Source organism: Mytilus californianus, unplaced genomic scaffold (assembly GCF_021869535.1).
Source record: "Mytilus californianus isolate M0D057914Y unplaced genomic scaffold, xbMytCali1.0.p SCAF_7, whole genome shotgun sequence".
In the NCBI taxonomy this organism is placed as follows: domain Eukaryota; kingdom Metazoa; phylum Mollusca; class Bivalvia; order Mytilida; family Mytilidae; genus Mytilus; species Mytilus californianus.
Genome location: NW_026262723.1, coordinates 38,546,437 through 38,555,724, shown reverse-complemented (window position 1 = coordinate 38,555,724; position 9,288 = coordinate 38,546,437).

The following is a 9,288-nucleotide window of genomic DNA, read 5'->3' as shown; positions in this document are numbered from 1 at the left end:
TAAGCAGATCCTGCTTCACATGTTGCACTGGTCGTATTGCTCATGTAAGTACAAACCCGGTAATAAGAGCTTTGTAAATTCCATACGATGAAGCAGGCGGTATGTTACTGCTAAGAAATGGAAAGTTGAAATCACCATGTTAAGACAGGATAAGATCGATTTTCGTTGTTTTCACTTTACACTTGTTGAAAAATTCAAAATTGTGTGTTTTTTTAGATGAAAAATCGAGAAATACTGTTTGAAATTAATTGAAGTCTTAATGAAATGTTTAAGACCACTTTACGATTTACGTCGTTTTTATTTTTACCGTTTTAAGGTGCTTAATTTTAGAAAAATTCAAACAAAATTATTGGGTTTCCGGATAATATGATCGCGGGCAAGGGCATCTGTTATCACTAGATCATCTCTCTATTTTTGTTTTGGAAACAGATTCGAACAAATTCTATTCTTTTTTTTTTTTAGATTTGGGCCAATTTGTTTCGCATTATTTGAATTGGGCAAAATAAAAATAAAATAACTATCAAAAAAAGAGGAAAAATTTATGTTCAATTTTGGAAAAATGTTTTCTCCAAAATATATTTCTTTTATTTGTTGCGGAAGTTCTCTTAGTTGTATTTTTGTTATTTGACAAAAACAAAATTTTGTCAAATTTCTATTTATTTAACGTGGGTTTAAAAAAATTAGAAAAATTTCAATCTTTTTTTTTTGAATAAATGTTTTTCCCAAAAATTTGTAAACGTGTTTTTAAATTTGTAAAAAAAAAAATAATTGGCAAAATTTCAATTTTTTTATTTAGCCAAAAAAATGTCCTAAAAAATTTCTATTATTTTCCAAATAATTTGGGCAAAAGAATTTTTTTCCTTTTTTCAAATTTTGGAAAATTTTTCCCCACCTTTCTTATCTTAATTTAAATTTGGGCATCATTTCAATTTTTTTTTTTTTTTCAAATTTGGCAAAATTAAAAAAAAAAACTTAACAAAGAGTAAGAGCACATATCTATAAATGAAGTTTTATTGAAATCTCTCGAAACTTTTATCAAAGAGTAATTAAGTGCACAAAATATACATGTTTTTGTTTAAATTCTTTCAAAGCTTCTTTTATCAAAATTTGGGACTAATATATGAAGTTTTATTAACATTCTTAGAAACCGTTGTCTAGCAAAATTTGGGGTTTTCTTTTACCAAAAGTAAATATACATATCTCTATAGGAAAAGGTTGTTGTAATTCTCTCATTTTTTTTTCAAAGTAAAAGTCACATACCTACAAATTAACACTATTTAACTTCCACGTTTGTTTACCTTTTCTTTGAAGGCAACACGGGTTTTCAACTCTCATTTGCGCTGTGCAGTTGCTGAAGTTCTAACGAGAGGTTTCGTGGCTAAGGTAACTGCATACGGAAAATCTGTCGGCGGATTTGAGTATAGGAGTATTCAATAGCAGTAAATTTTTGAAAATTTTGATAAAGTATTTTCTGATAAAAGAAAGTCCATGTACACGTGTTTTAAAGTACATGTAATACTTAACCATTCAAGTATACAAAGCAAATTAAATATTTCTTTAAAAATTTGAAGTATCCTATCATTGTAAGGTCATTTTGTGTCTCCTCTTCAAATATCTTAATAATCATCTCATTAGTTGTTCTTGCATATTTGCCACTGGACGTTAAGCAACCAACAATCAATCAATCAATCATTAGTTGTTCTTGCAAAGAGGCTTTAGGTGGTACCAAACACCTTGACTAAAATTAATTTGGCTCGTTTGATTTTAATAAAATTTTGACAAAGTATTAACTGTGCCTTTGACAAAAATATAAAAATTTAAAAAAAATTGAATCACACACTTTATCGGAAAAAATTTATTGGATATATAGCAGTTTTTACAAACACTAATTTTGATCATTGAGAAGCTTAATATTTCATTAACAATGTAACGTGCTTAAAACGTTCAGCTGATTTTTTACAGAGTTATCTCCCTGTACCACCTTAAACATATTATATGATATAAAATATACATTTAAATATAAATACACAGACAAGCACGTGCAATCGTATCAAAGAAGGAAGGTCTCATGCACATTGAACACGCTGAAACGACAGTGGTAAGAGTAATGTTTGAAGGTGATTTTATTCATGTATGCTTCAAGTTCAAACCTTAACAATAATTTTTATGTTTTCTTCTCACGACAAAATCTTCAGTAAACTATTATATTTCCCCCAAATTGCACTGATTTTAAGTTTGATTTTACTTCTTTTTGTTGTTCTTATTTGACCAAGTACCAGAACGTTGGTCTAAACCGAAGAGTAAGTACCTGTCGTTAAAATTATATACTCCGATGTCTAAAGTAGTTAACATGAATATTGTCTATTATTGACTTGCAAGCAAACATTACATTAGCGGTGTTTATGGGCATATTTTGACAATATTAAAATAAGATAATTGCTTAAAGCGAAATATCATTTCAGAATTCTTTTATAAATGTTTGAACAAGAATCGTGGCTTATCCTTTGACAATTTGACCGACACTACCACTGAAGATGGGAAGAATTAAAAATGTTTGCACGGCATCAAAATAATATTCATATCTATTCTATTTGTGTTTTGAGTATAATATACATAGCATAAGGTCTTTCCATTTTCCATGAAAAGACATTTTGCTTTTGTTCTGATTATTATATTTTTGGAATCAGTGTCAAGTAAACTATCATATAATACCGGAAGTGACGTTTTTCAAACAGGAAGTAACAAATTATCTCCTTTATTTCAAACAAAAATGTATAAAAACCATATACTTTTGGAATCAGCGTACAGTAAGCTATCATCGGACACTGTAAATGACATCTGAAACCGGATTTTAATATTTTCATATCAAAATATATCGTTTTGGGTGGAAAAACCTTCAATTGTTCTCTGAACAATTTGTTTTTAATGAACTTTTTTTCGGTTTATGAGCACTAAATTATTATTTAAAAAAAGTTTCATGTCGAGCGAAATTAAACACACGGAAGTTTTTTTCATAAAATACCTCTTATTTGTATAATTTGTATAGTTTTCTATGATTCAGAATGAAGTACGTTATTTTAAGTTGCGATTGAAAGGCTTGAGACGATTTTTCATTCCCTATTGTTAATTTTCCTTTTTTAGACGGCGATGTTGCTTTGGCTCCATCATACGGTGTTTATATATCCCAACTCGTTCGTTATGCCCGTGTGTGTAGTGATGTCATAGATTTTAATGAATGTAATCAATGTATCACTGGTAAATTATTAAGTCAGGATTTCGTTACCATAAATTACTTAAAACATTTACTAAATTCTTTCATAGATACAATGATTCGATTAGTAAATTTGGCTGTACCTGTAGAAAACTTATCAAAAATGGTATTTCACATCCTAAATTTTACGATAATATTGTACTAAAAGCGCGGAAATCACTGTGTGATCCGTGTAAACTTATCGAACTTTTAAACAAACTTATTAGTAAAGGTTATCTTATTAATGTTGTAATACGATCTTTGAATATTGTATTCATTGGCACTAACATCGATTTTTTCATTAACAAATTAAAACATAACTAAATTTGTAATCATTTCGAATTTTTTTTTGGGATGTATATATACACATCCACGTTTATTTTTCTATTTAGAAATTATTTTATCTATACATAACATCATACATATTTATTATAAGGTTAAATCCTAACTATCCTACTACCTGTCGTTACTTTTATTTTGGCATTGCACAAGTCATGTCTTCTTTGACTGTCCATGGCGTTAAAATACTAAATCGCTGTCTGGGATGTGTTTTAATTGATTTTAGTCTCTGATGCATGATTTTTTATTATTAATAGTTTTTGGCTTTTAACTAGCTTTCAGTAACTGCGAGTACACTCAAATCGTACTTTCGTGTTAATTTGACCTGTTGACACAATTTGTAATGCAATTCTGTTACTCAATGTTTTATATCTCGTCTTACTATTTTTAATATGTACCACCTTTGATAAGTATTTAGTATGACGGGGGAAAAATTTTCACTTCTGTACTCGTACTATGAACAGCAAATTTATTTTGTAAAAAATGTTTCTGTACTAACAACAAAATTGTTATCCTATGTACGTTACTTTATTTAACGCCATTTTGTCCTGGTTAAAGTTGTCTTTTTGACATTGAAACATCTTTATAATTTATATTGTGTCATAGATCAAACTTATTCGTTCAGTGTTTATATACTTGTTTTTGTGTATTGTCCTTTTGATCGAGTTAAGCCATTTCAATTGATACTGTATTGTGTGTCTTTTTATGTTGTAATGTTATACCACTGTTTCAGGTTAGGGTGAAGGTTGGCGCCTGTTAAAACGTTCAAACCCGCTGCATTTTTATGCACTTATCCTAAGTCAGGAGCCTGTTCAGTGGTTGTCGTTTGTTGGTGTGGTTCATAAGTGTTTCTCGTTTCTCGTTTTATTTATATAGATTAGACCATTGGTTTTCCTGTTCGAATTGTTTTACACTAGTCATTTGGGGGCCCTTTATAGCTTGCTGTTCGGTGTGAGCCAAGGCTCCGTGTTGAAGACCGTACTTTGACCTATAATTGTTTACTTTTTACACATTGTGACTTGAATGGATAGTTGTCTCATTGGCACTCATACTACATCTTCTTATTTATATTTATAGTTATACTTCAGTTCTAAACTGACATGCTTCGATAATCTGTTTTTACATCCTTATAATGCACTTAAAGAACGTTTTATTCATCTTTCAAAACTGCAAATGTTGATAAGATCTATCTTTAATTTAAATTAGGTTTTAATCTAACCGGGGAAATATTTATTATTTATCTCCTTATAGTGAGTAGAGTAACAAATTTCCCTATCTTTTGATTAAAATCATGTATAAATGCATTTTGTAGCTATTTTCAACTTGAAATAATGTTTTTTTCTATGAACAATTTGTTTTCATTAATTTTTTTTTTGCTTTATGCGCACTTAATTGTCATTTAAAAAAAGTTTCATGTCGTTCAAAATTAAACACACGGAAGTTTTTTTCATAAAATACCTCTTATTTGTATAATCTGTATAGTTTTCTATAATTCAGAATGAAGTACGTTATTTTAAGTTGCGATTGAATGCCTAAGTTATAAACTGACATGCTTGGATAATCTGTTTTTACATCCTTATAATGCACTTTAAGAACGTTTTATTCATCTTTTAAAAGTGCAAATGTTGATAAGATCTAACTTTAATTCAAATTAAATTTTAATCTAACTAGGGAAATAATTATTTTTTATCTACTTATAGTAAATAGGGTAACACAATTTCCCCATCATTTCATTAAAATCATGCATACATGCATTTCGTAGCAATTTTCAACTTGAAATAATGTTTCAGTGTCTTGGTTTAGTAAAGCAACTTATAGCAGTGACATTTTACTTCTGTCACAGATCACGCTAGTATTCTGTGATTCTTTGATAATATTTTAGCACTTAAAAGGAGAAGATATGATGTAAAGGCCACTATTCGAGCCCCTTGAATACTCCTATATATTTTTTGAATTTTGTCTTACATATTTTCATTAGCGCAAACGTTTTAGTGCAAAACTGCCAAAAGTAGCCTCATATTGAAATCTTGTCAATATGTTTTAGATATCAAACTTCTTAGCCCAAAAAGGTATTTATCTACGAAATGTATTTCATAAAGATGTTATGGTGTGTAAAAACCTCCAAGGCATTAGCTCATATATATTTTATTCAAAAGCTGTAAAATGTCAATCTAAGGTCAAATACGTCAATTTCAATATGACATCAAATATTCATGTATCAATAAAACTAAAATAATTTTGAAAGGCTTAAGTAAGTTTACTATCTAAAAATATTTTTGGACCAAAAGATGGCTCTGAACATACGTCCTCCCTTGATAATATTTTTAGCGGGTGATAGATCACGTTGTCGATAGTTTAGCAGGGTAGCAGAGGTACCAAATAGTTTTGAGATACTCGTAAGAAAACTAAAGTAGCATGGGAAAAGAATATATCAAAAGCATGCTACATCAGAAAGAGCAACATGCATTCTCAAAAACATCAGCGTACACCAGCGATTATACAGAAATCATACAGGCCAGCTTTCAAACTTAGAATGAGTTATTTCCCTCAAATGATGACGCTCAAGGAATAGATGACAATAAGACGGCGAAACCATGATATCAAAAATACAATCCGTACTCTTTCGGGAGAAACCCAAATCCGATACCCTGTACAAAAGACACAATGCGCAGGAAATTAGAAAAAAACCTTTCCTACATTTCGGCCTTTTTCGAACACTTTTGATTACTAGATAACCACGTGTGTACCCAACCCGACACGACACTTGATGTTCTGTCATAAATAAGCTATGTGGACTGCTGTTTAAACACCAAATATGAACAACGTTTTTACTTTGTACTTTGAAAAAAGGAGATGTGGGGTATCTGTCAATGAGACAGGAACCCAACAAGAGAAAAAAATCAAACAACGACATCTAGAGGGCAAGATGCAATTTTTCAAAAATATACACGTTGCCTTTTAATATATCAAGCTCTGAATCGTCTCGAGTCTATAAATTATTGTTGTGAATAAATTCAACACAAACAGTCAAACATATGCCATAAACACCGAGTGCTAGTGCTATAAATGACGAAAATAAAAATTGATTAAGCTATGACATTCGACAACTACTGACTCGCTTTAAGGTTTGGAACAGGCTCATAAACATTTGGTGAGGATAAAGCAAATTTTCGGTTCTTGACCCTCCAAATATTTCTATTTTTATTAGAATATGGAATTGTATAATAATTTGGTATTAGCATTCAGTTTGGGTTTTTATGTTTCACAATAAACCCCAAAACTTATACATAATTGACTGGAAGACAATAATAAAATTTAATGATCCACAAATTAAAATGATTTATTGCATTACAAATACTTTTATTTGTTTATTGCGTTTTGAATATAGTCTATTATTTACGTAACCTTATATCTAAACAAACGAAAGAATATGCTTTGAAGCGCCTCGTTGACTTTTGTCATATATAAACAATTGTTCCCGCTCAATTTTCATTCCATGACAAATTTTCAACAAGACATTAAAACCCACCCTCCCTCCCTATAATACAAAAAATGTTGCTGTTCTAGTTTATTTTTCAGATTGCATGGTGTACAGATCCAGATGTATTGAATGTACCATTTAGATTGTCATATATCACCATTAATGTCATTATTTGAACATTCATTGGCAGATGCAATGGAAACCGAAAATTCAAGGAGTTTGCAGCAAGAGACAAAGAAAAATATGTCTATCGTTATGGCATTCAGTTCAATATAGAAAGTGCGTTGGATGTCAACATCAACATGATTCAATTGGCAGTAATTTATTCCAATATTGTTCATTGAGCTGTTATGGATCTGCCCAGCAGCTAGAAATTGTTTTACATTCACTGTTGTTTTTCCGTTCAGTGATAATTTTTTTAATTTTTTGGCCAGTTTGTTGATATTAGTTGTTTTTTGGTTTAATATTGTTGAATATTGTTGAAAAAACGCCATGCCAAATAATAAGCCAAATATCAAATTTCAATTTGTTTGTTGTTTATATTATACTTACGAAGGAAGGAAACAACACAAAATCTGTAGAAGTATATTACGGTATATAGTTTTTTTTCAGAGACAAGTGCCTGTTAGTAAGGCCGATTTCGACACTAAATATCATTCTATCCAGGTTACAAATAAAACGATAATGTACCTTTCTATTTTTTAACTATGGTATGAAATAAAACAGAAAATCGTCATTATAGTTACTATGACACGTGCTATTAATGTTATCTGCTTATTTTTATCTTTTTTATTTATATCGGATCATAGGCGGATCCAGGGGGGGGGGGGGGGGGGGGGGGGCTGGGCCCCCATTTTGTGGGAAACATTTGGTTGATTATATAGAGAATCACTGAAGCATGACTGGAGCGGGCCCCCCTTAGGTCAGTCACCGCCCCCCTTATGAAAAGTTCTGGATCCGCCACTGCGGATTCACAAAATTTTCGTTGATATTGGAGGTCATGATGGTTAATTCGGTGGCGTGTTGTCCAACAATTTTTTTTTAAAGATTTCATGCATTGTATTTTGTATCGTATTGAATTCTTTTAATTAAGATATACGTTTCAGTACGATATTTGTCAATGTGAGAGTTCGAGTCAATTCGGTTGTTATGAATTAAGTAAGTAATACCCCTTTAAAATACGGCATATATATTTTAAAGTACATGTAGGTTTGATGGGCGACTTTTAAACCCAGTTTCTTTTTTTTTATAACAACAATACTTTATTTTGAAACACTCGGACACATATACATGTACAACAAGAGGCAAAATACATAATCATATTTTTATGGTTGCTACAGAATAATGTTAACATAATCATATATATATTCAAGACAGTACAATTGCAATATTTTAACTAATTTGTTAATGAAAAGTGATAAGTTCTTCATAATTTTAATATTGCAAAATGAAAGCAGCCCTTTCATTTTCTCAACACATGGATACCTGTGGTAATATTCTGAAATATGCTTATTTCTTATATTTTTAACAATAACAGACTGACACTCAAATAGATCGTTAAATTCATTTCCAATTGACAAGGAGCAGAGATGACACTGTCTTTAATCTCTAGGAATTCAATTCCATCTTCCTATTTCTATTGGTATGTTAAGGTTGCAGCATCGCAGTTTAGTAATATTTTTACGATCTGCAAATGAGAGTCTTACTAAATATTTTTCTAAGCCAGAGTCGATTTTGAAAAGACCATAATATTCCCCCCTGGATGGGTTTTTTAATTTGACTGTGCCATTGTTGGATGAATTCATCTGTTAATCTTTGCTTAATATTCGTTTTTATCTGAATTGGATCCATCTCCGACTGAAGATTCCATATAAAGCTAAATCCAGTATTGTCGAATATAGATTAAACATGTTCAATCCATTTAAATTTATTCAACCCGGATTCGTTCAATTCTAACATTGTAGAGTACAAATTGGAAGAAAGTTTACGATTATTGCAAATAATTCAGTTCCAAAAATTAACTATTCAAAGTTTAATTATGATATCGATCGGACATCGACCAAGCTCAACATACTATTAAATCATTTAATTTAGAGTTGTTGTTCAAACACCTAGGGTATTTCTACAAAACTGTAAGTGTATCTTTTTTAAAATGTACGTGTTTTCAAAAATTACACCTCACAGCCGGAGATGAGAACTGGCAGTACTAGGGTATCAA